General features: G+C 40.5%; 1 long non-coding RNA gene across 1 annotated transcript in view; it reads left to right on the top strand.

Moving 5' to 3' along the window:
* The first annotated feature begins 6,463 nt into the window (after positions 1-6,463).
* The window catches only part of LOC139763706 (uncharacterized), a 34,091-nt gene continuing 14,559 nt past the window's right edge, over positions 6,464-25,995 (top strand). Inside the window, exons 1-3 of the long non-coding RNA XR_011716218.1 lie at positions 6,464-6,734; positions 24,723-24,845; positions 25,192-25,368. This is a non-coding gene — a long non-coding RNA (uncharacterized lncRNA). The remainder of the gene's footprint in view (positions 6,735-24,722; positions 24,846-25,191; positions 25,369-25,995) is intronic.

Raw genomic sequence — 25,995 nt, 5'->3', positions numbered from 1 at the left:
ATGATTTGAGAAGACCAGTTCTTTGCAAATCAGAGGACACAAACAGGGAACTGGACATATGAAAGACAGGAAGGACAAGCTGTGGTTTTCTCTCAGCAAAATCATTACATTGTGGAACAAGCGTAGTAAATAGGAAGTATCATTTGGTAGACCGGGAAATTTAAAGGTATATATATATATATATATATATATATATATATATATATATATATATATATATATATATATAGTGAAGAGTGAGGGAGTTAATACTATGTGAGAGTGTGCGGGAGGAGGAGGGCAGACGAGGTGGTGGCAGCCCAGCCCACTAGCGAGAGACGCCGCGCTGAATTATCGAGCACCGAGTGTAACATAAACTAAAGCCCGGGATAACACGAGTGCCCATTCTTCATTATGAAATAACTGCTATTTTCTATAATAAAATTTTTCATGCATATCCCTAGGCTGAGAGGAGTCCTGTATATATCGAAGTACCACAGTATATTTATATACTGATCATGGACAAAGCAGTCATTATTAGCTTTAGATCGTTCTTCCATAAGGTTCATTTACATATTAAGGAGCGCGAGAATCTAGTTCAGATCGATGCAAGAGTTAAGGCTGGTTGTTGCTTCCCGCCAGCTACTTCGTACACTATAATTGAATGTCTTGGTAGGAAAATATGTTGACCGTTAAGATTGTGTATGGTAGTTTAAGTCCTGATGGTTGGTTACCTGGAGGTCAGTAGTTCACTCACCTATGGCAGAACAATCTTACGACACAAGATTTACTTGTCTGCAAGGTCGAGTAAAGCGAAGGTGCTGTGTTTGTTTTGATTAACTAAGGAAAGGTTTCATACTCTGCTCTTCCCGTTTTTCCAAGTTCCAACAGCTGAATTCCACTGCTGGAACTTGTGAAACACATGATTATAGCAAAACCCACCTGGTAGTGTTCCTCCACGTCGGTGGAGTGTATAGCAGTATGTCACAGGAGATTTGGCTGGGTACAACCCGTGAAGACTCGCCTCCCACTGGCAGCGGTTGACAAGGACCCCAACTCGTGCTGTAACACATTAACATATTTAGAGCTTATTCAGAAGTTGTTAGGAGGGGAGTGTAAAATTATCATGATGAGATTATTATACTAGATACACTCAGAACAGTCCTTTGAAAGATGTAGGGTAGAACAACCAGAGGACATAAAACATGAAATTTAGCAAGAAACGTTAAAAGAGAGAAGCCCTTTACAGTACACGAGTTGTGAATGAATGGAACAGACTGAATGAAGAAATGAAGGATGCGGTCAGTATACTGTGGTCTGAAACGTTGTATGATAAGTTATAACACACACACACACACACACACACACACACACACACACACACACAGAGGAAATCAATAAAGAAAAGAACGAAAAGATGTCGACAAATAACGTGAATACTTTACGCAACTTCTACTGCCTAACGTTTCTGTCAACAGGTACCATTATCCATGCCTGAGATACAGAGAGAAATCAATCACCTGACAGAAAGCAGAGCATACGATTAAATAAAGAAGTCCTCTATTTCGGAAATGCTATGGGGACTTACTTTAAGTTTTGGTTAGTTTTCTTAGGTTAGGGCAGAATGTCTCGCCCGCGCTGTCCGCATTTACCAACTGGTGACGCATAAATCACGGAACGGTATTCACGCCTTGATTAAAACAGTGACTTGTAACTACAAAATATTCCACACATTCTTCTGCGGTATTGTGGGAACACACACACACATAATTGTCAAAACAGTAGATTTGTCGGCCTCGTTCTACACATGTAGGTCAAGAGTTGTTCTACGATTACACCAGGTTCACGCCTGAGGAGCCACTAGTTAAAAGCGAGTTGGATATCGATATTGGGTGGTCGTTGTCAAGTAAATGGCTATGGGTGGTATAGAAAGGCGGTTAGGTAATTGGCTGATTTGTGCGGAATGCTCGCCCCGAGTCTTCAGAAATCCACAACCTAGATTTTAACCTCGTCGTAATATACAGTGCCTTGAAGGTATCGTGCTTCGTCCATGGACCATTGTAACTATTCATTTATGACATCGTTGAACTCGATATTTGAATACCATACTGAAAAAGCCAGGTTATGTCTCTCAGGGAACACTTGATTCTGTCGGAAAAAGTGTCTACATGTCAGTGTATATATGATCAGGTGCCCTTTTGTATAACTAACATGCGTAACATTGTTTATTTTGTACAAAAAAGAATGTGTGGAAGGCGTCGAAATCAATGCATCTTAAAAGAAATGTACGTAGTTCCATGAAATGGGATCTTATGTATATATATATATATATATATATATATATATATATATATATATATATATATATATAGTGTGTGTGTGTGTGTGTGTGTGTGTGTCATATACTGTATATGGTAATCATGCGTGCTTTCCTCATCTCGAATGTCAAATGTTAACTGATTAGTAACCCAGATACAGCCCAGCTGCAGAATGTGATCCTATGCATAGTTTTCAGTGGCTTAATACATATTTTTGCAATGAGATCGAATCGTGGATAATGAGTTGTTTAACTCGTGATTGAAATATTTAGGTTATGCATTTTTTCCATTCCTGACCTTGTGAATCAAAAAATATATAGAATATCAATATTTCACTAATCACAATAAAGTACATTATTTGTACATGAAGCACATAACTATCATTCTTACAACTCCAGAGCTATGTTACAAAACGAAGAATCAACCTTTTAACCTGTTCCGTGGAGACAAGAGGCCACCTGCTAAACACTGATTTAGTGGATACTTTTCTTCCAAGTGATCCTGTGTACCTGATTTGTAGAGCTACGTAATTACTCCTCCATCTAAATCATCTTTCAACATGAGCAAGATAACGAACCATCAGTGTTTATTGCAACACCAAATAATGGCTCTGTATGTGTCTACATATTTTACCGTCAACAATATGATAATTAGTAACTTATTTATAAACATGAAAATCAGATACTGTTTTGATGTATATTTTTCTTCTAATTAGTTTTACATATCCCGTGTTTGTAAATGAATCAAAATGCAACATAGTTGAGAATTTAAGTCTTGATTAGCCTGTTCCATGAACTATGCGAAAACATTCCCAATAAAGTTAGTACTGTTGGTGGTGCGAACGACAACGTTTGCCTAGTCACGTCCAAGAAAGGTTGAAATTACCATATTCAAATGGCAATGGATATTTTATCGAGGGCTGACAACAGAATGTGTTTGGTTACTTTGCCATTAAGTGGTAGACGGTTATCAGTTAAGACAGACGAGCTAACGATTACCTAACCTAACCCTAAAATTGGCGTCGTCTGCAGATCTGACTACCTGAACGGAACACGCCTCGCCCTCAGGAGTATTGTTGAGCCTGTGGCCGAGCCGTCCTCCTAGAGGCTGGTACTCAGACGACAGTGTAAGAAACGTGAGAGAGGGAGAAAGAATGATCTTCGTTCAAGGAAGAGAGAATCGCACGACTATGCCTCCCTGAATGCTATGCCTAGACAGATTCTATTTCGTGTAACATCGGTACGACAGTATTTAATGATTTTCTTTATTGACTTATGGGAGAACATCAAAGAGTTCTTCAAAATACTTAGAATGAATATCGTATCACGAGATGTGATTAGCAGCATTAGCCAAGATAATGTAAAAATTCTTCAGACCGAAGAAGTTTAGTGAAATCTGAGTTGCTTGCATTCGTATGTCTCAAGGGCATATATCGGGGTGAAGTATTCAACACTGCATTATTCTTTCTTTATGAGTGTAAACCTGATGGATCTCTTGCTGGCCGAGTGCAACATGAGTTGGTCGCGGCAACGGCTCTTACACTCGCCTCAGGGTCTCGACAACAACCATGGTCTTTCCTTGGTCCATTCATCAACTTGTTCTTCCTTCTCGTTATCTTCATTTTTACCATCTTTCTCGTCTTTCCCAAGACTGCTTTGTTTTGACTTACCCAGTAATAGAGCAAAAACATTATATATATACACTCCTTTTACAAGACAAATAAGTGACGAAAAGGTCGTCACCCTCAAATTACGTCACATTTGACTCTTGAAACAATAAATCTCTTGTAGAAATTTGCCAAAATGTCTATTTTCATTTTCTTTGTTTTCTTGTCCCTTGGGTAGCACGTCAGACACGGATCACTTTTGTCTCCGGTCCGGTGTCACTCGTTTATTGGAGAATGAAGGTATAGGGACACGTCACGTTCATGATAATGATAATTTCATTGTATTCTCTTATTCTCGATTTCCAGAAGGAAGATTCGCTAGGGAACAACCATGTGATCACACTCCTCGTCGTTCAACTGGGGGCATTAATAAGGGTCCGTCCCTTGACGTGAGTCCTTCCATTTTTCAACCATTAATGAACGGTTAAGTGTTCTGTCGATGATTATGGTAATGCTAGCAACCACAGTGGAACGACCAAAGGCTCACACACGACTTCATTCTGATCTTCGTGAGGCTAGGCTTTTAACTCTAAGCAGTAATAAGACAGGGAAGTCAGGATATATTTAGACAACTGCTACACACAAAGTTTAATATGGTATTTGAGCAATGATCGAGTATCTTGCGTACACACTCAACCCCTCATCAGGTTATGTCATGTAATTTATGCAGGTAAGGATGCTCTGGGCTTCCATCTCACAATATTGTGGGGAATATCGTTAGATACAACTACGGAATTCATCAAAATAGAATAGTGTTGACATCTAAGATAAATCCTACTGGAGATGTTACACGCAAGTACCTAAAGAAAAAAAATAGCGTTTCGAATTCATTCATTTCATTTATTGAGTTTAACTGAAAAGTTAAATTCCTACAGATAATTATACTAAATGAGTTCAACTTGTTCGCGGTCACATTGATACGAAAGCTGTCTAGGGCAATAACTGCTTCTGAAAAAAAAAAAAGTTGGCTGGGATGTTAGCAACAAGACGGTGCCTCAGGTGTACGCGTAAATTTGTCAAAAGTAATAACCACTTTACATGGCGGGGTCACTGCTGGGGCTTGTAACTTCAAAGTTATTGACCTCTCTCTCTCTCTCTCTCTCTCTCTCTCTCTCTCTCTCTCTCTCTCTCTCTCTCTCTCTCTATCTATCTATCTATCTATATTTTTTTTTTTACTGAAAGTACTTGACAACCTACGTAAATAAGCTGAATTTGTGTGACAATTCTTGCTGCTAAAAACCCTTGCAGAAAACTAGAAAGGTGGCCCACAAGCTACTGCTAAATCATGTGAAAGACGACAGCAATGACGCTTGGGAATGTACAAGTTTTGAGTGAAAACATAAAGTTGCTATTTCAGTGTTTCAGATAAGCAGGAAAGGTATGCCAACAATCTTAAACAACGGCCACTGAGTTGCTGAGTGCACCAGCAACAACGGCAAGTGCGACTGCTAGCCATATAAAGCAGAGCTATGCACGGAACTAGAAACAAATAGGCTACGGAGAACGTATGGGGCAAGTCACACTTGAAGGAAGAGTTCTAAGCTAATTCTTGATACTTATTAGAAACACAAAATATCCATGTGCTTCATATTTTGTTCTCAGAAATGCTTAATTTTTGAAACTTATTAGAAACTGAGAAAATATTCATGTGTAGCATATTTTGTTCTCAGAAATACTTCTGTTCAAATGCATTTCATGCATTGTATCGTGTATGTATTGCTCCAGAGTTCGTTAATTATTGGCCTGAGGGTAGGGGTCTGTAGAGATGTATATCGGCCATACACTAAACTGAATTTCGAAACAATGTCAAGACTTAGGACATCAGTAGTAATAGACAGTCCATTATCGGTATAGGACTGACATCGTTAATTAGCCTGAGGTTAGTAATACGATTCTGCAGTCTCATGAGCCAGGGGAAAAATGTCTTACATTTGAAGTGTTTATGTATCGTATTGATTCACTTATTCAGAAATGATTCGTTGTGTTTGTTAAAGCATTTATATATGCATTTCACGAAATAAAATACGGTATATACTGTTAGTGTACATGATCGTGCTGAAAGTGTATATGCTTCCGATAAAAACAATAACATGAAGTTTACCCACCGATTGTTGGATGTAGCTTGGCGATGATGACCTTGGCAGTTCATAAGCCTAAAGCTCAATCAACCAGTCGCTCGGGGAATACAATGTATGGTTATTCTAACTTCAGTGAAGGCTACAATCATTCTTGTTGCAAGGGAAAAGTAGAACAGCTTCCGAATTTGCTGAGGACGGAGACACAAGTGCCTAAAATCTGTGTGTTCGCATGCTCTTCTAAATAATTTGATTTGTTGGTTTGAGCATTTCTGTTGACTTTGAGTATTCATGTAAATTTACACAAATAATACAGCTGATATCCATTGCTTTACAGGACGAATATTTACCTCATTTTAGAGTTTTTGTTTTGATTGAAACATCTATTTACGGCACACTTTAAGGCAAGGTTTTGAAGACGAGAAATACCAGTTCACAGGTGATGTATATTTCGTTTCTATAGTTATTATCACCTTATTATATCCCAGTAAGGAGCGTAATACCATAAAGGTGTAGTATGTGAAATCCATACTTGGAGTATCACTTTTACTGTTGGATCTTAAGTTGAGCGAGAACGGGAAATACGTCAAAAAATAAACAAGTTCTGTGAGTTAAAGGTCCAGGAAAAACACCTGTGTTTAAAGATGTGACGATTCGTAGAATTTGATGGATTCGGTGGATGACTTCATTTGTCAGGTAAGTACCCAAGTAGTTCATTAGTTTGGAGAGTTCCATAATGTTTGGATATGCTGAGTTTTGGCTTCAATTTCCTTGATTGTACACTATGCTATTTTGAGTTGTATGGCTTGTAGTTATTTTCCAACTAGATACAGGTGTGTCCGACGTTATTATGCCGACCAGAGAATTTTTGACTATTATGCTGAGGTAGGTTATGGTTGCTCTGAGGTTGGCTGTGGATGTATCGGGGTAGGCTAGGGGTGTGTTGACCTAGGATATGGCTATGTTGAGGTAGGCTGGGATCGGAAGCGGAGTACCCCTGGTTTGTGGTTAGGTAAGGTTGTTTGATTTGACACTTTGCGAGGATTTGAAGTTGGCACCGGTTATGAGCTTTCCCGACACCCAAGTGTAATTAATGTATTTGAATTTGATCCTTTTGCTTATCAGAAATATTTGTATACATCTCAATACTTATAAAAACGTTTTTAAGAAAATTTTTAAGTTTTAGTATCAAAGTGAATAGAAAATGGTCAGCAAAATACTATTTCACCCAACGATACTGATTGCCAAAATAACCAATGATACTTTTCATGGTATGAATTACTTAAACAGCCTGCGATGTCTGTTATAAGGCGAATACCTACTTGGGAGAGGTAAATTGAATGGATGTGACTACCTAATTTAAGCCTAACTTTATTCCTTGATGAAATAAGCAATTTAAGAAAATGGGCCAAAAAAAAGTTTATGGAAGTGGTTTACACCTGCGGGTCCATCTCTTGAATCTTTTAAACTCAATGATATGCGTCATTCACTTTCTTTGCATTTATCTATACCCTTTTGGTGTTAAATCTCTTTTGATGTTCTCTGTAATGTGTGTGTGTGTGTGTGTGTGTGTGTGTGTGGAGCGCTATCAAGGTAGCACTTCATAAAGTCTAGCTTTGCATACATCACAGCCTTTGCAACAAATATTCTTGGACAGCATACATAGTGAAATTTCTGACTAGTCGCATATTAGATCGTGTATGTGTTCTTCGATATACTGGCCATCGACTGCTGGATGGTCATTAAACCAGAACCATGAATACACAAGTCACACGTACAACACAGAAATAAAAAAAAGGCTTCCAGAGCTTTATGCAACATAACTTGCTCAATTATACATGCAGAAAAAACATAACTCTCCAGTAATCTAACTTCCATAACTCTAGGTCTCCCACCACCGAGACAACCTAAGTTTTCTTATACAAATGTGAAAGCGTTTCAGTCGTGTAGACAATGTATTGGCATAGAGGGGCAACACCTCGCCATCCGACTTTATTTTCAAGGGTAACGGTATGAGAATGGACAGCACATAGGAACCCGGTTGGGTTATATTATAGGTTCTAGACCTAGGCACTAAATTGACCATATGTATGTTATTTACCAGTATATGGTCATTAACCTGTTGTTGTGTCAATAGATTAATGTTTTTAGTCGTGGCAGTTACTTATTTTGTTGTCAAATATTATCCGATTGCTATCTTGCAAGAGCTGAGCTGCGGTGTTCATGATTTGGCTTGAAAAGAAAGAAAACTTATTTCATGCTTAAGAATGTAATCGAGTTGTTTTATGGCGTATACCGTTACTCGTACTTTTATTGGTAACAAAGCTGGCTCGCTAAACTTTTTTTTTTCATGAAATAAGGTTTTACCTTACTAGCGTCTGTTGATGAACACAAAGTAGAAATGAGTAGAATTATTAGAATTATACTTCGACCAGGTGAATTCTGCTAACAGATTTTATTTCGATGTAAAATCAATTCACCCATTTTTCTAAGAATCCTTCAAATTACGAAGGATAATGTTTTTCGCACTTTCACAGCGACGAATCACTTTTTAATGCATGGACGATCACCTATATGAACAGCCCTCCCACATACCTAAGACTGTATACTGCTAGAATATCAAGGCAGCACAATCAGTCATAGTTTACTTGTTTCGTAAGAGCACCAATATAGCGTGTGGTATAGTAGCCTTCAAAAACATTTGGAGATTGTGCGATTCACTGTGAAACTAATAAGTAGCCAAAAAAGATCCAGCGGATTTGTCATACCTAATCTATATATTTTTTTTCCAATGTAGGCGGCCCTCCTTCGGTTAGGCTATGGTAGCGTAAGTTACTTAGGTTTCTTCTTTTTTTTCCTTTTTTTTTGTTAAGGTAATCATAGTCTTTACAGGTGGCTATGTACCCGCAAGAGAAATGATTATCGCTTTTGAACACACTTTATCGCTTCATGTTTCGATTGAGTGTATATCTGATTCATAGAGGCAGACAGTCCGGCGACATAGTGAAAAACTTCACGTGTGTCATACACCTTAGCGAACACATTGTCATAAAATGGTAGTATTACTAAGACATACTTTGACCGGCAATTTTTATCATATTACCTATAGTAAGGTCCCTTAAATAGCATTTGGTAAGTACTAGCGAATTCTCATTTTCATTGTAAAATGTATTAGCTATGTGTACAATGTAAATGAAGACATTTCATAAACTTTGTGGGAAATTATTACTTTACGGTTTCGTAGCTCATCCAGTTATGTTTGATAATATCATTGAATTCATTCTTTCAGGTGCAACATTTAGGAATTGTTTGACGAGAACTGCAATAAGTTTAATTAGATTTTGGAAAATGGTTTTCTTTTTAAAATAGGAAAACAATGTAGGGAATTATCTTGTGGAAACAAGGGCATTTGAAGTAGAGTTTGGACATCGGAATTGCAGATTTCACTCTGTTGCTAGCAAAGCGGTAACTTTTCGACCACCTCGAGCTAGGCTTGTTTTGCATAAGAATTGACATCTGGAACTGGTATTCCAAGGTCTTGACCAGGTGTTTGTTGCTCTCTCGCGGAGTGGTTTATGTAATGGGTTATATTCGTCATATTTATAGTGAATTTGCCTATCTGTAATAGACTATTTCGAAGTTAAAACTGCCTTGAAGTGGACGTCTTCGACCTGTGATTGAATATATATATATATATATATATATATATATATATATATATATATATATATATATATATATATATATATATATATGATAATCTCTTCCACCTTGTTATACGAATAGGACATATTTTTCATTACTGAAAGTTGTTTGTTGTGAGATTTACCAACTAAACTGAGTGTAATCTCTTATTCGACGGAACATGAAGTAGATATGCCATCCTTCCTTCCAAGCCAGCTAGATCTATGAAAATATTGTCTACAACATCACTGCATTTTTATCTCTGAGAAGTGCATCACCGGGTCGTGTGGGCTAAAGTGAATAGTTTTTTTTTCTCTCAAGCCTGCCCATGTGGGTAAATTTGCCCATTATACCATCCGAAGTCTGTACAGCCATAACGAGTGGGTACGTCTCAGGAATAGTTTCTCTTATTGTTCTAATTGTGATAAATGTGTGAGCAAACACCTCGGATGTAACACTTGACTTGCGCTTCCTTTGTGGGCATGTCTGGTTTCGTTGGTCCACCGAAGGGCTCAGAATGCATATCACAAACATTTGGGTTCGTTATGTTTGTCTATTTGATGCGAGTTTTATGGCTCTCTTTGTGTCATTTTGTGGTGTACTCAGTTGTTTTGTCAGCGACGAAGTGCCGAAGAATCTCGCGTGAAAAAAGAATAGTAAACATGACTTTCCAAGTCACTTGTCCAGTGTCTCACATGACGCCATTCAGGTTCATTCACACATCTTGCAGGAGAATAAAGATACATCGTTTCATTTAATCCTTTAGTTATATTCTCTGCACTTTTGTAGAGTTTGCAGGATTCCCTGTAAAATGATTTCAGCGAAAATGGGATATTGCCTTAGTAGTTTCATATAGCTTCGGTATGCCTCCTGATAGCTTTTAAGAAACAGTTAATGGTGATATTAGACCATAAGGCTGAATTGATGAGATGCAATTTGCATTATGTATCGTTGTCTGTTCTGCTAACTGGTAAATTTCGTAGGGGTATACCTCGGATTGTCCTTCATCGTCTTGTAAAGCTACATCGCCGGCAGCAGTAGCAGTGAATTCTTATATACTGTAAAATGAAAATTGGGTTGGAGTGAACGTCTGTAGATTATTACCTGTAGATTAATTAGTAGTAACAGTGATGCTCACATACGAGTTTTTTTTTTATCGACTAACAAAGATAGTTGTCAGTAATACCAGTTTAGATTTAACTTTGGTCTCTGTATAGTTCGTGCACATTTTTGGTGCGCGAACTTTAAGCACCATAAACCTTGTCAGTAGCATTTCTCCCATGTAGGTAATACGTAAACAGGAGCCTCGTTCAGTAGAGTCCGTCATGCAAATATAATGCATGCATACGAGCATTCACACACTAATAAAATGATTTTCACCAAAATGCTGTGCCGTGTTTTATTGCACACAGGATATACTTTACATGATATTAGTTTTAAGAATTCATACATGAAAACTCGAGATCAGCGTGTTAAAGGAACTAGTAAACGAAGTTTATAACGTTTGACAGACTTTATGGCCCAGAGTAAAAGGGGTTTATTAGGAAGTAAATGCAAAGAACTTTAGATCAGAATAAAGTAACTTAAAGAATGTTATACATCGACATCTAACCAAGCATAAATATCTCCCCCCCCAAAAAAAAAAAAAAAAAAAAGTTTGGACATCTAATTGCTTGGCACGGGTCATGAGCTGTCACAGCCTGCTCTCTACTTTCATAGATTGTTCGACATGCTTAAATTACACCGAGTTCTTATTATCATGTTCAGACTCGCCGGCATATTAGGAATACGACTTTGCTCTACCTGAAACAAAGCTTCAACTTCCGTTTTTACTTGGTCAAAGCGCAGCTGTGGGTTTGTGTAGGATTGGAACATGGAGGATCTGTCAGTAAGCTGATTGAGTGAAGGAAAGTGGTTAAAGTGACTGAAGTTTTGGATATGAGTGATGAAAAGTGAACAGAAGAAGGAGTACGGCATTAAAAGAACAGGGATATATGAATGATTCTTAAAAGGAATTTAGAGATTGGTTTGGACTTGTGGATAGAAAGGGACGTCGACTAACTAGAGGGTGTTATTGATGTCCTCTCAGCTGAACCTTGTGCCGGGTTCACACGTGCGTGCCGGTAGAGGGTTTGTCCGAGTTAGCTTTAGAAAGACGCCGCTTTCTCTATGGAGGGCTCTCACTGGGGACGTAGGCCGATGTATCCTCAGGGGACGACGCTTTCTCTGTCCCGGTTTGTACAGTGTTTGTGACGGTCGTATTTGTACCATTCCAATTCGGACTATTTATGTTTTGCCAAGTCTCTATTGTCATATAAGCACGTAAACAGTACATTTAGTTGATTATTAAGGGGACCCATGAAATAAAGGCACTGGCCACCTTGATCTTGAATAGTCGCATAAAAGTGGTAAGATTAATGCGTACTGAGTACTAAGCTTAAAAGTAACGGGCATAGATACAAAACGAAGGAAGACTGAAAAGAATCAAACTACTAACGTTTGGATATGAAAGCGGTTGAAACTCTAAGAAAAATAGTTTGAAAGTGAGACAAATGCTATCGTAAAGTATACCTGGTACATGACGGTGACGAGTAATAATTAAAAAAAGTGATAATGCGGCTAGAGAACCGTTGATATGACGTTCTTTTATTATGTAAGTATGATTTGATTTGTTTTCGTGTCCAGCCTAGAATTCAAAGACTTACCTAAGTGGGTGAGCGACCGGTTTGTGTAGCGGAGTGGCCAGCGTCTGTTCTTATTGTTAGCTAAGTCCTAGGCTCGAGTCCCCTTGTCTGCCGGTGTACATGGGGTGACAGACCATGCATAGGGGCAACCCTGTTCACACGCTCGCGCCACAAAAAAAAGTGTCGACGAGTTGAACATCAAACATAGGTTGTACGTGGTGGATAAGATGTGCAGCACTTTATATAAACTGGAGGATGCTGTTCGAAAGTTTTGTAATATGTACCGGTACCGAATGTGAGGCAGATGGCCTCCATATTTGGTTGTGACTGCACGGCAGATGGTCTCTGCTATGCCTCTTTTGTCGATCTCCTGCTTTACATGGTCTGTCTTTGTATTTCTTTGTATCTCTGTAACTTACAGGAATATCTACATTCCTTCGAATATATGTATGTATACGTTGTTGGTCATTATGACACACATCAGTACGAACAATTTAAGCCTGTTTGCAAAATGTAATTTGGTTGTCTAAGTTTCGCTTCGACTTTGCAGGTGATTCTTGGAGATTTTGGCTTCCCAGTGTGTGCGACTATTTGAAGTTAGCCGCGCGCTTTCGTAATATATGTATTTCGGACTTTTATATGGATACTTTGAGATACTTTGAAGAATATTTCTGTAACTTTTGTGTAATCTTTGATGATAAAAGTCGGGATGACCTAGGCAGAGTTTTGGATGAGAAAGTTCTTTCGCTTGTTTCCTTGCGCTTCCTCGCTGGCGTGGGAGATGGCTATTAAGTGTAATGAATAGATAATAATGATTATTATTATTATCATTATTATCATTATCGTAATTATACTAATTATTATTATTATTATTATTATTATTATTATTATTATCATTATATTTATCATATATTACCATTATTATTATTCTTATTCTTATTATTATTGTTATTATTATCATCATTATTGTTGGTATTATTATTATTATTCAAGGAATGACATGTGGGATCTGATGCACGTGTTGCGCTCGACATTTACCGTATTTGGTGCGAGTTGTGTGGCGTTTGGTCACATCCGCTGCAAACCTTGCTGTCCTGCAAACTCCTCACCTGCCCGATCAACACTCCTTGGTGTTGTCTGAGTGGATAAGTGGGCTATAGCACCTTAATCACGGTCTCCTTGACCCAAGGAGACCCCGGCACGTGGGTTTGACTCCTCCCCGCGGCACTTGTATAATCTTAAGACACTTATAAGAGGTCAGAGACACAGGGAGGTCCCGTTTTATTCCTCATGTTTTTAAATGATAGAGTCAGCTCGTCAAGTAGGCTGAGCTGCCGGTCTGTTACAGTTGATGCTAGTGTTTATATCCTGACCAATAACAGTGTGCGCCTGCAAGGTATTATAAGCGCACGCCCAGGAATGTTTCCAACGTAATCATAGGTTCTTATCTGTAGAGCTATGGAAAACTCATCACACGTCATCCCGGGGAATTGAGTCAACCGCCCTCGATCGTAATATGAGCTGATGAATGATCAGTGGTGTAGATTTTAAGGTTAGACTGTCTTAATGAGTGGTGTTATTATGACACGAAGTCCGAAGGTTCTTTTTGGGATTGTTTTAATCAAGTTGTATTTTTTTTTTTCGAAAGGACGATTGACAACGCGATAACCGATGGTGAGTCTAGAGAGTGCTTGCTGTCTCATCATTATGCAAGATGGTTCCATTTCATATGACTACGTAAACACAGATCGATGTCATTTACCCTCGTCCCGTTATAACTCATTTCAGTAGCATCTCATCCCAGCGCGACACATTAGCATATCTCAGCATAATGTCCCATCATATCCCAGTTTCATATCCCTGCATATCCCAGCATGAGAAATACCGAGGTGTGAGGCATGTCCGGAGCTGTGTGTCTCGGAATGCGACCTCTGGCCAGTCCATCCCTCGCAGCAGCAGCAGCATGAACAGAAGCAGAAGTAGTAGCAGCAGCAGCAGCAGCAGCAGGTGCCGGGGCCGCCCTGCTCGGCCCCGCCCCGACCCTGGGGTAAGCACACGGGTGACCCCGACTGTGTTCGAGAGGTTCAGCAACAACATTTCCACTAAAGGGTTATTAATTGAGGCTGCGGCGGGATTCATTGATGAGTTGAGGTGGGTGGTGGTGGAGGGGAGCAGAAGGCTGCTGCTGCTCACCACCGCCACCACCCCACCACCACCACCACACCAACAGCCACCGCCTCCTCTCAAGAACCTCCACCAACACCAACCAACAACACCAGCTCTCGGCTCCCCGTCTCTGGCCTGGCTCTTCCTTGACATTCTTGCGGTTGGATTTGTTGAAAGATCTACTTGAGCTACGGGCGATTTAATGCTCAGGACTGTTGTTTTTTGTAGAGGAAGACGGTGTAATGCGTTGTAAAGACAATGACGCGGACAAGCCGGTAGCATGCACAAAATGCCCTCAAGAACCAGACGTTTACTTGGTGATCCCATCTCATGCCTGAAGTTCCTTCTGGTGCGTCTAGACAAGTGACTGAAATCACATTTCAGGGGCCTGACCTGCGACAGGTTTTTGCCAAGCCAGACATTCTTCATGAGCAAATTTCTCCATAAAGTCATTTGCGTTGACATGAAGCCACTTATTGCAAGAGACCGCTCAACCCATTTTTTACCAGCCGTCATTATGGTAGACCAAAGACGGGCGGCGGACTCCGGAACCTGTTTTCCAAGATTTTACATTGATCTAGTGATGCTGGTGACGGGAGGCTGGGGAGGTTCGTACTGGTGACGGGAGGTTGGTGAGGTACGTGCTGGTGACGGGAGGTTGGTGAGGTACGTGCTGGTGACGGGAGGTTGAGGTTCGTGCTGGTGATGGGAGGTTGGTGAGGTACGTACTGGTGACGGGAGGTTGGTGAGGTACGTGCTGGTGACGGGAGGCTGGGAGGTTCGTGCTGGTGACGGGAGGTTGGTGAGATACGTACTGGTGACGGGAGGTTGGTGAGGTACGTGCTGGTGACGGGAGGTTGGTGAGGTACGTACTGGTGATTGGAGGTTGGTGAGGTACGTACTGGTGACGGGAGGTTGGTGAGGTACGTACTGGTGACGGGAGGTTGGTGAGGTACGTACTGGTGATTGGAGGTTGGTGAGGTACGTACTGGTGATTGGAGGTTGGTGAGGTACGTGCTGGTGACGGGAGGTTGGTGAGGTACGTACTGGTGACGGGAGGCTGGGAGGTTCGTGCTGGTGATGGGAGGTTGGTGAGGTACGTGCTGGTGACGGGAGGTTGGTGAGGTACGTGCTGGTGACGGGAGGTTGGTGAGGTACGTGCTGGTGACGGGAGGTTGGTGAGATACGTACTGGTGACGGGAGGTTGGTGAGGTTCGTGCTGGTGACGGGAGGCTGGTGAGGTTCGTACTGGTGATGGGAGGCAGATTTTGGTTTAGGCCAAGTAATGTTAAGTTTACGGACGCGTCAAATGATCTCGGGAATATCGACGCAAATCACATTACTGGATTTGTTGCTGATGTTAACTAGAACGCAGTCATACTTGGAGCGCTGGATTTGAAATAAGCCAAACACATTCAACGAATGAGTAACTCTTAAGCGTTACCTTATTTTCAGTGATATTTCAGTAATACATTGTTATGGTGTGCGACATCCACATGCTATGGTCGGATGCGTTCAAGTATTTATTCAGATGATAATGGTAGCAGGAGCAGAAGATATATATGGCCGTAAAGCGGAGGATGGTGTGGTACAAGGTAGGGAGGAAAACTGATATCAAGGATTAAGAATTTGTTATGAACTGCTCTTGAGAAGGTGACATTCTTAGCGCCTGTTTTTGGCTTTGTGCGCTAGCTAACGCCTGTTTGACGCTGGTGATGTGCAGCAGAAATATTGGTGACTGGACGGGAAGGGGAAGGGAGGTGTGTCAGAAACGCTGTACATCCAGATGTAAGCGACGTAAGAATTGCATGTTTACGGTAACTTATAGCACCAGACAGTAAGGGAATTAGGTTAAGCTCGCGCTGTAGGAATCGTACGACGGGAGATAAAAAGATCCTGCCCGAGAAAGAGTGGAGGGGGTTCGAGATCCTCCTTACCAGCGTCTATTTAGATAACCATGCGTTTTACGACTCTCTCTTGGTAGGGCAGCAGGCCCGGGTCCCATCTTTGGGAGGGAAGCCCGGGCACTCGGTAACACTGTCCATTCTTCATCCCGTATGACTTTTTGTTGTCAGACAGGTGCACCCTCAAGTGGATGTGTATGTGTGTGTGATTATTTTTTTTTTTTTGCTACGTTTTATTGTAACTTTGTGATGTTCAAGTAAATCGCACAGTTATGTAGCAGGAACGTTTAAAAACTTCAGATTTCTTTCGAAGGTAGTTGATTTTTACAAAGATTGATCTATCTGCTTTTATTTATTCTATATGATTAGATTTTAGATTATTATCATACGGGAAAATCAGTATATATATATATATATATATATATATATATATATATATATATATATATATATATATATATATATATATATATATATATGTGTATATATATTGCGACGAGATCTTGCCAAATGACTAGGGGTTAACGCATAGCGTTTGCTGCAGGAAGAATGAAGGTATGAAGATTGATTCGTGTGAGATACACATCATCAAGTGTGTGAGGAGAACTGAAATGTTTGTGGAGTCTGAAATGAAAAACAAGATGGCTATCTGGACCCAAGGAGAGACATTTGACAGCTACTGAGGTACTGGCTCGCGGGAGATAGGGAAATCGTTTCGCCAGTTTGTCGTTTTGGGTATTCAGTTCACATTGATCCTTCGTTGTTGGCAGGTGCCGTGGTAGATCACGTGTTGTGGTCATTGTTGGCAGGTGCCGTAGTAGGTCACGTGTTGTGGTCATTGTTGGCAGGTGCCCTGGTAGATCACGTGTTGTGGTCATTGTTGGTAGGTCACGTGTTAAGGTCATTTTGGCAAGTCCTTTTTGAGATTTTCTTTATCGTATTTGTAGGATCACATGATAGGTTGTATCTTTGCCTGATGTTGGCAGGTCATGAGCTTATCATTATCCGGGGAAGATCCTAAGGCGCAAGGTTATTTGGCCGATCACCCATAGAAGAGGAGAGGAGAGGCCCATCTCGCAAGTGAATGCCTAGCCCGCCCCGGATAATGTCCCGAAAATGGTAGGAAACTGCTCCCGATTGCTCCTTCGCCCACGGGGTGCCCCGCGGCACACCCGAAACATTAAGTGCGACTTTTAGAGCTTTATAAAACTTTAACCCAAGGCAGCCAAGAGAACCAGGGCACATGAAGATTAACCAGAAGGGACGGCCTTCAAAAGGTGCTATCAAGTGCTATAAAACAGTCTTTTCGCATGTATGAGTAACAATAATAACATGGTTAAGGTAGGTCTTTTCAGAGCGGGGCAGGCCCTTACAGCGTTGTCCATCCGGGGATGATGGCCCAGGTCTGCCGGGTGGCCCATAACATCTTCACTATCTTGATTATTTACTCCCAGATCTCATCCTGTGGTCACTCATCTCCTGGCTTCATGATACCGCCAGGAGCCTGGTTTGAAGTCTTCTCTATGTTAGTATTTCGCTGTACAGGATTGCGGTCGGTCAGTTGGTCGGTTGGCTGGTTGGTTGGTTGGTTGCCCTTAAGGCCTATAAAGTTCCAGGTTCATCAAGGCCGTCATCGTCAAGTTGCATCCATCAACCGAAAAAGAAGAAAAATTGAAGCGTTCTTCAGGTGTTGCTGATCATCCACGGACCACATGCACTTTCACTATGCACGTGGGCTGACGTGGGTGTTTGGCTGCCCAGATAACCAACTTCATCATGTCTGATAACGGTTGCCGCGGCGGGAGGCAGAAAACGCGTTTGAGATTTGGTTTGTGCGCGTTTTCTTTAAAGCATAATGATTAGCCTCTTTAAAACGACGTTACGAACGCTTTCGTATGCTGACCCGCATAAATCCCTACCTCAACCTTTATGTGCGCGAGATACCCGTTATTGAATAGACCACACCCTGACCTTCTTCACCCATCAGTAGAACCAGCCACATAAAATGTGCATCCCATCTCTCTCTCTCTCTCTCTCTCTCTCTCTCTCTCTCTCTCTCTCTCTCTCTCTCTCTCTCTCTCTCTCTCTCTCTCTCTCTCTCTCTCTCACACACACACACACAGTTACGTAGCTGTACCATTCCATCATCTTCAGGTCATTGTACCCCATGGATGGTGCTGGTTCAGATCATTTCATGGGTCGTATGATCGTACCCAGCAGTCGTATACCGTCGTGCTCACAGTTTTAGTTCGCTTTGATAAAAATTCTGTTACAGTGCAAGACCGAATCCCGAGCTCTGATGGAAAATCTGAAACACAACATTAGCAATCATGCAACTGCTCTTCCTTCCATGGGTTCCACCATCCGTACGTCATTACAGTCCGTGCTTTGTCCAGTCCGTGTGTCCTTCCGTTCGTGCCTGGTCCTCTCCATGCGTCCTTCCGTCCGTGGTGTCCCCGGTGTTCCTGTGTTGCGGTTGGGCTGCAGTCCTTGTGAATCGCAGTTTAGGTTTTTGTGAGTTGACTGGACAAGCCGAACCGACCACAGTTTTTTAAGCTGTAAAAATGATTATAATATTTTATATATATATATATATATATATATATATATATATATATATATATATATATATATATATAAATATATAAATGAGTCTGAGTGTGCAGAAGAATGTATGATGTGTATATGATCGAGCAAACTGGAGAGATGTTGCATACATGGGACAACGAACTGTCATGGGGCTGAAACAGGAGCATATGAAGCGGTCAGATAAAAGCCAAGGAAAGGTCTGTGGGGCTTGGCTCTGAATAGAGGGTTCTGGTTTCTGTGCATTGGATATGACGCGACGTTTTATATATATATATATATATATATATATATATATATATATATATATATATATATATATATATATATATATATATGATTTTTAATAGTACGTCTGTATTTTGTAAGCGTTTGCCCGTTTTGTATGATTCATTTTGTTACACTGTGGTACGAATACAGGACCACACATACAGTGAGAGCGTGTATGTATGGTCTTAGAATTACCTTGAACATAGAATAAATGTTTTGCCGGTATTTATCTGTGTGGTGGACAAACCATCCATCCCCCCCCCCCAGGAAAAAAAATAAGTTCAATGAACTATAATAACCTGGCGATGTATTTTCTTCTTATATGATAAATTCGTTGCTGTCTGGTCGTATAACTTTTTCGTTGCTTCCATTTCCTGCAGAGTGTCTGATCCACCGTTTACGGCAAGGAGAATTTTATGTGCGTTTTCATTCTCAATTGAACCGCACATGCATTTCCTCTAATGATTATAAGAAATCGTAGATTTCGTTTGTCTAGACATTCGTAATATCAAAAGCTATACCTGCAATTGACTAACCATTGATTTTTAATGTCTTTGGAAAACTTACATATCTTTAGTATGAAATAATTGATATATATATATATATATATATATATATATATATATATATATATATATATATATATATATATATATATATTATCCCTGGGGATAGGGGAGAAAGAATACTTCACACGTATTCCCTGCGTGTCGTAGAAGGCGACTAAAAGGGGAGGGAGCGGGTGGCTGGAAATCCTCCCCTTTCTTGTTTTTTTTAATTTTCCAAAAGAAGGAACAGAGAAGGGGGTCAGGTGAGGATATTCTCTCTAAGGCCCAGTTCTCTGTTCTTAATGCTACCTCGCTAACGCGGGAAATGGCAAATAGTATGAAAAAAAAAAAAAAAAAAAAAAAAAAAAATATATATATATATATATATATATATATATATATATATATATATATATATATATATATATATATATCGTAATGATGAGGAGAGTGATCCGTGACAAGTCGGGCCTGCGACTGAGGGAGGGCGTGCCTGTGCGTGGCGTGGGCCTGCTGGCTGGCTGGCTGGCTGGCTTCCCGCCCGCCCTACGTGTGGAGGCGGGAGGGCCGCCACACACCATCACCGCCGCGCATCTGGTTATTGTCACAACCTGAGTTATCGCTCGGTTCTCTGAAGAGTGAATAGCGGAATCGCCAGGCACGGCAGACTCGGTCATTTCGTTGTTCACAAATCATGATCGCGCGTCGCTCTCGGGGCTCCTGCGGCTTCGAGGCTGCACTGGACGCAGGAGCAGGGAAATGATTGAACCCCTCTCAAGCGAGAAGGTCCTCGACCAGACTGTACGTTGTTCACTGACGTTGATACAGGTTTGCTGAAGGTCTGGCTCGCATAGTAGCTACTTACAGGCGGAATCCGGTAACACACTCACTCACTACAGGGGTGTGTCGTCTTGTGGCTGGCGGGCTCCTTGACCGGGCGACGCCAAACCGTCCACTTGCTTTTCTTCAGCTCTTTTATGATTATTCAGCTAGTTGCTGTAATGACCTCCCAATTCTGTAATATCTAATACCTCAACAGTGTACTTTCAGCTGAATGGCTGCATAAGTCCAGTAGACCGTTATTTATATTATTAATTTACTCGCTTCGACCTCCGTGGTGTAGCCTTTAGCATTACTGACCGTCACACATGCACGGGCTGTCAGGGACCATATCCACAGATGGTCGAATCCTGGTCGCTGTTCACACTCTCCTAGGTGCTGGTCGATAGAGTAGATACCTTGCATAATTTGTGTGTGTGTGTGTGTGTGTGTGTGTGTGTGTGTGTGTGTGTGTGTGTGTGTGTGTGTGTGCATACATACAAAGGAGTTAAGACATGGTACACATATACAAGGTCAAGAAGACGGGGCAACAGGAGTGTAAAACTCTCTCCCCGTAACGCCCAAATAGTAGTAACAAATAGCAATCCCACGCACGCACACAAACTCACACACACACACAAAGCACCCTTTACCTCTCGTAACATCCTTGTTCTTCCTCAGTTCCTTCTAACGCTTGCCTCTTACCCTAGCACTTTCTTATATTCCATTGACTACTAGTGAAGATACTTACACCTTCCCTCTTTCTCCTCGTCCTCCACTTCCTTCTCTATCTCGAATGTTTCCTGGTGCTCCGCTGCCTCGGTTCCCACCTATGCTGGGTTTTTCAGTCTCGGAAATCCCTTAGAGGGAACCCATGTGGTTAAGCTTCTCTTCCCAAACCCTTCCCACCCAGCGTCTGACTCGGCGCCAGCCACAGCTCCTGTCGAACGCGTAGTTGTATCGACCTTCACCTTGCCGTTTCACACGGCCATTTTTGCAGCTGTATACATCATACAACGTTGTTGTTTTTTTGTGTAGAATTATATTTGAAGCTATTATATACCAGAATGAACCGACGGCTCATGTCTGAAGAAGTCTTGCGTTGCAGACTTAGAGTGGTTTTAATGCATGCACTTGGCAAGCTCCAAATATTTTCGGTGTTTATTCTCTGACAGTCATTTTGGATGAAAGACAGACCGTGTAATTATCGTTGAAAACTTATTATCAGATAATTTTGCTTTGAGATATTGAGGGATGGGTGAGGGAAGAAGACTTTTTCATAAGAAAATTGTACAAAGTTGGTTGATACACTTGATTTCGTGTTCTTTCGTAGGAGGCTGGGGTTTTGTATGTATGCCTCCATGAAGGTTACCTCTACGTATCATTTTGGTAAAGTTTTCTGTCAATAAACTGAGTTTGGTAGAATGCAAAAGAAGCAAGCACTTAAAAAATTTCAATCTTCAGAAAGCTTTTCAAGAACTGCAGAAAAAAGAGGTATGTACTACATCATTATTTATAGTGTTGTGTGATTTGAGGGACGTTTCAGCATTGATCATGGATTAAAAGTCCCCAGAAAACGCATTCACACAGGCCGCCCGGGATCGACGTTCGAATCCTGTTTGCGGCAGCCGTTGCATAGTAACCCAGCTGCTCACTCTTCCGTAAGAAGCTGATCTATGAACTGAGTACGTGGCTTAGGTTTGTATATATATATATATATATATATATATATATATATATATAGCGTTGAGATGGCCTTGATTAAGGCATTTAGTTGACCGTGCCGCTGCAGCTAACGTAAAAAGAGTACGTATGTGTGCGAGTGCTGGAGTGAGGGGTAGGCGCGTTCGTAGCGGTGGTGGTAGGGTACAACACCACGGTGCTTTTGCTGACAAGAGAACTAGAGGGTACGTGTACCCTATCTGGACGGGTTCCATCCCCCCTGCCAGGCTCACCTTCAAGGTATATGGGAGAATATTTATAATTAAGATTGTCTTCGCCGACTTTGGTGTTGCAGAGGGTAAAAGTCTCGGCTGGATGATATTGGCCTTTTTATATTCCAGTGAAGAATGTAAGTTTGCGCTACATATTTTTTTTTTTTTCCACACCCCCCAGTGACGGCAGTTTATCGGAGGTTGAGGCGGACCAGTTGATGTGACGTGGGCAGCCGCAAGTGAGCCGTTTTAAACCTGAAACATTAAAGCATTTGATTAGAGGGCCTAGCACGCCATGATACAACATGTTAAGCAACTAAGCAAAGAAAATTAGGGACTATTGTAACTTTAAGGTACCTAGGATATATATATATATATATATATATATATATATATATATATATATATATATATATATATATATATATATATATATATATATATATATATATGGAAAGCTGTGTAGGTATGTATATTTGCGTGTGTGGACGTATGTATATACATGTGTATGGGGGGGGGGGTTGGGCCATTTCTTTCGTCTGTTTCCTTGCGCTACCTCGCAAACGCGGGAGACAGCGACAAAGTATAATAATAAAAAAAATAATATAATATATATATGTAACGGCCAGCCATAAAAACACCTCATAAGGAATGATTACCGTCTTGTTGGATACATTTGGTTGTCTCAACATAATAATTGATTTCTAATAACTTGGAACTACATTGATTTAAAAAAGATAGTGACAAACATTTGCTAGAAATGTTTGCAAAATTCTTTACAGGTCTATTCTTCTAAATGATCTAAGAAGACGATTCAATGAACATATTCTTGAAGTTTTCTCAGCATATATCCTTGCTTGAATAGCTTGATACACAAGCAGTAGTGCGACACCCCTAACGCTGATCGGTATATGTAGAAATATCAATATTTCGTATATTTTATTGAATCTATTGTTCCCTGTAATGGACCCTCATTTATTTTCTTTTTTCATCCCTAGCGTTGGAAACATTACATGTCGGCATAAGGAGATCGTTGACAATAGGTTTGGGGAGTTAATAATTTCCGCACATACTCTGAGTAAGCAACATTCTGTGTTGAGAAAAAAAAAAGTATAACATACTTTTCCTCATGTTAGGCAAAGTTAAGGTCTTCTGAGTTCAAAAATATCATACATTGCTGTCATATATTACCTTTACATTCGATTGCTGTGCAGGCCAGGTACTGAGATGATACGTAGACACAAACCCAACTCTATAATTGGAGCTGTAGTCATAAACCGATAGCTATTGTCTGCACATCTGTTATTTGTATGATTGTACTTGATTCTAATTTTGTAACTACAGGCCCTCTCATGTGGGACTCCTGTGGCTAGGAAAAGATGTACTCCTTTGGAACGAGTTAGATATAGTGTTATGTGACAGTAGATTAATATTACATGGGTAGTTACAACGTTGATTCATTACATAAGCTTCATTACATACATAACATAGTTTCATACGGAAAAAGTGGATACAAACTTAAGATTTCAGATATCTTGTTATCAACAAAAAGGTGTCATGACATATCTTGCAGGATTTGTTTAGCCCTATCCCTAAAAGGCTCTGGAAGGCTGTTAGTCCTATAATCCTTCTTTTTTGCATTATAACTATTGCAATGTTTCTTGATCTGGATAATCAACCTTAATTATTTAATGGCTTGACAAAAAGTGTAGGAATTTTTAGGAGTTTTTTCTTTTGATAGGAAAAATAAAGGAACATATAATGAAAAATAAGAGAAATCAGTGCAGTTGCCAACGACAATGCAAATGAGTTACAATCGATTAGAGATAGGTTTTCCCCTTTGACACAGCTGTACACGATTCAAAATACTAGATCTATATAGTTATAAATGGCTTATCATGTCACATTGATTACTTCAGTTTCTTTGAGGAATATAACCAGTTTATTATTCATATTGATGTTATCATCAAGCAGTATTCTTACATTAACGTATATCTTACTATCTTACAATTGAAATAAGTATTTACATTGGTGGTAACATCTGTTGCAGTTGATAAGCAAAGGTTCTATTGTGAGACTGGTCTTGCAGGTCTGACGACTCGGTGTGGAGCTTCTCGAGAGATGAGACGGGTGGAGGTGGATGGTCTATCATCATCGTCGCCGGTACGTAAACGGATCAACAACGACCGCTTCGCTTATCTTCGTCGGGAAGGTACACTTGAGCATTGTCATTGTGTTTATACCATGACTTGAACAGACCAATACAGCTAGTAACCTCTTGAATTATTGACTTGGGCTTTTTAGGTTTTAAGGAATTCACATATGAAGTTGGTCAAATGTCAACCTCAAGGAACGGCATGTTACTGACGGAAGAGAGGGAGTTGCAAGCATATATTATCAAAATCATTATTTTACAGGATTTTATAATTCGAGAGTACCCATTGCAAATTCTAAGCCTCTATAATTAGAAATTTGTAGTTTTTATCAGTCTCAAATGATATTAACTGAAATTGTTAACGTTCATTTCTTTTAAAATTCATTTGACAAATCATCTACAGATTGCCTTCATCCCGACGACAACTAATATGAGAGAGAGAAAAGAAATGTCTTGTGACTGGCGTAAAATGATGAGGAAATCTACCTTCACAGTTGTGGCTGCATATTATCTGTTAAGATGATCCAACTACCTTTAGCATATTCGGACTTGGGATCTCTTTGACAGGAGGCCGTATTAGGTAAGTTTTTGTGTTCAGGAATTTTGATAATCATGAAGTGTGTAAGAGAAGGTGAAAGTGTGGATGCTGATTTCTTAGTTCTTGTATGGCAGAAAGATACTCAACATTTTTGTTTAAACTGTCATGCATTTTGTTGCTCACAATAGAGTAAAAATGCACCTGGTGGTGGCATTTAAGGGATTCTTTCATTTTTCGTCCATTGTAGTCTAGCTCCCTGCTTGGTAATGTGTTACCCTCCTCCCTATCCTTCCCAGGTCGACCCATATATGACAAGTACCCAGGGACCAGCCTATCCTTCCCAGGTCGACCTATTTGTGACTAATGCCCAGGGAGCCCCCTATTCCCCCAGGTTGTTACCAGCTGTGGATGGGTTCCCAGAGAGCCCCTGTCCTAACCCCTGTCGTTACCAGCTGTGGAAAGGTTCCTAGAAAACCCTCTGTCGTCGTGAAGCCGACCCTGCGGCGGATAGGTACCCAGTCATTGTAAATAGGAAGTCACAGGCAGCTAAACATGATACTAAGCACAGAATATCCCTTTGTGTCTAGGAAAGGATTGCTGTAAGTTATGATGACCCCTGTGGGCCTCTCTAGGTCTCGTGAAGGGATTCTGATGTTTTGATTTGATATT

The sequence above is a fragment of the Panulirus ornatus genome, chromosome 47, assembly GCF_036320965.1.
Source record: "Panulirus ornatus isolate Po-2019 chromosome 47, ASM3632096v1, whole genome shotgun sequence".
Classification (NCBI taxonomy): domain Eukaryota; kingdom Metazoa; phylum Arthropoda; class Malacostraca; order Decapoda; family Palinuridae; genus Panulirus; species Panulirus ornatus.
This window is presented reverse-complemented; position numbering and strand designations above follow the sequence as displayed.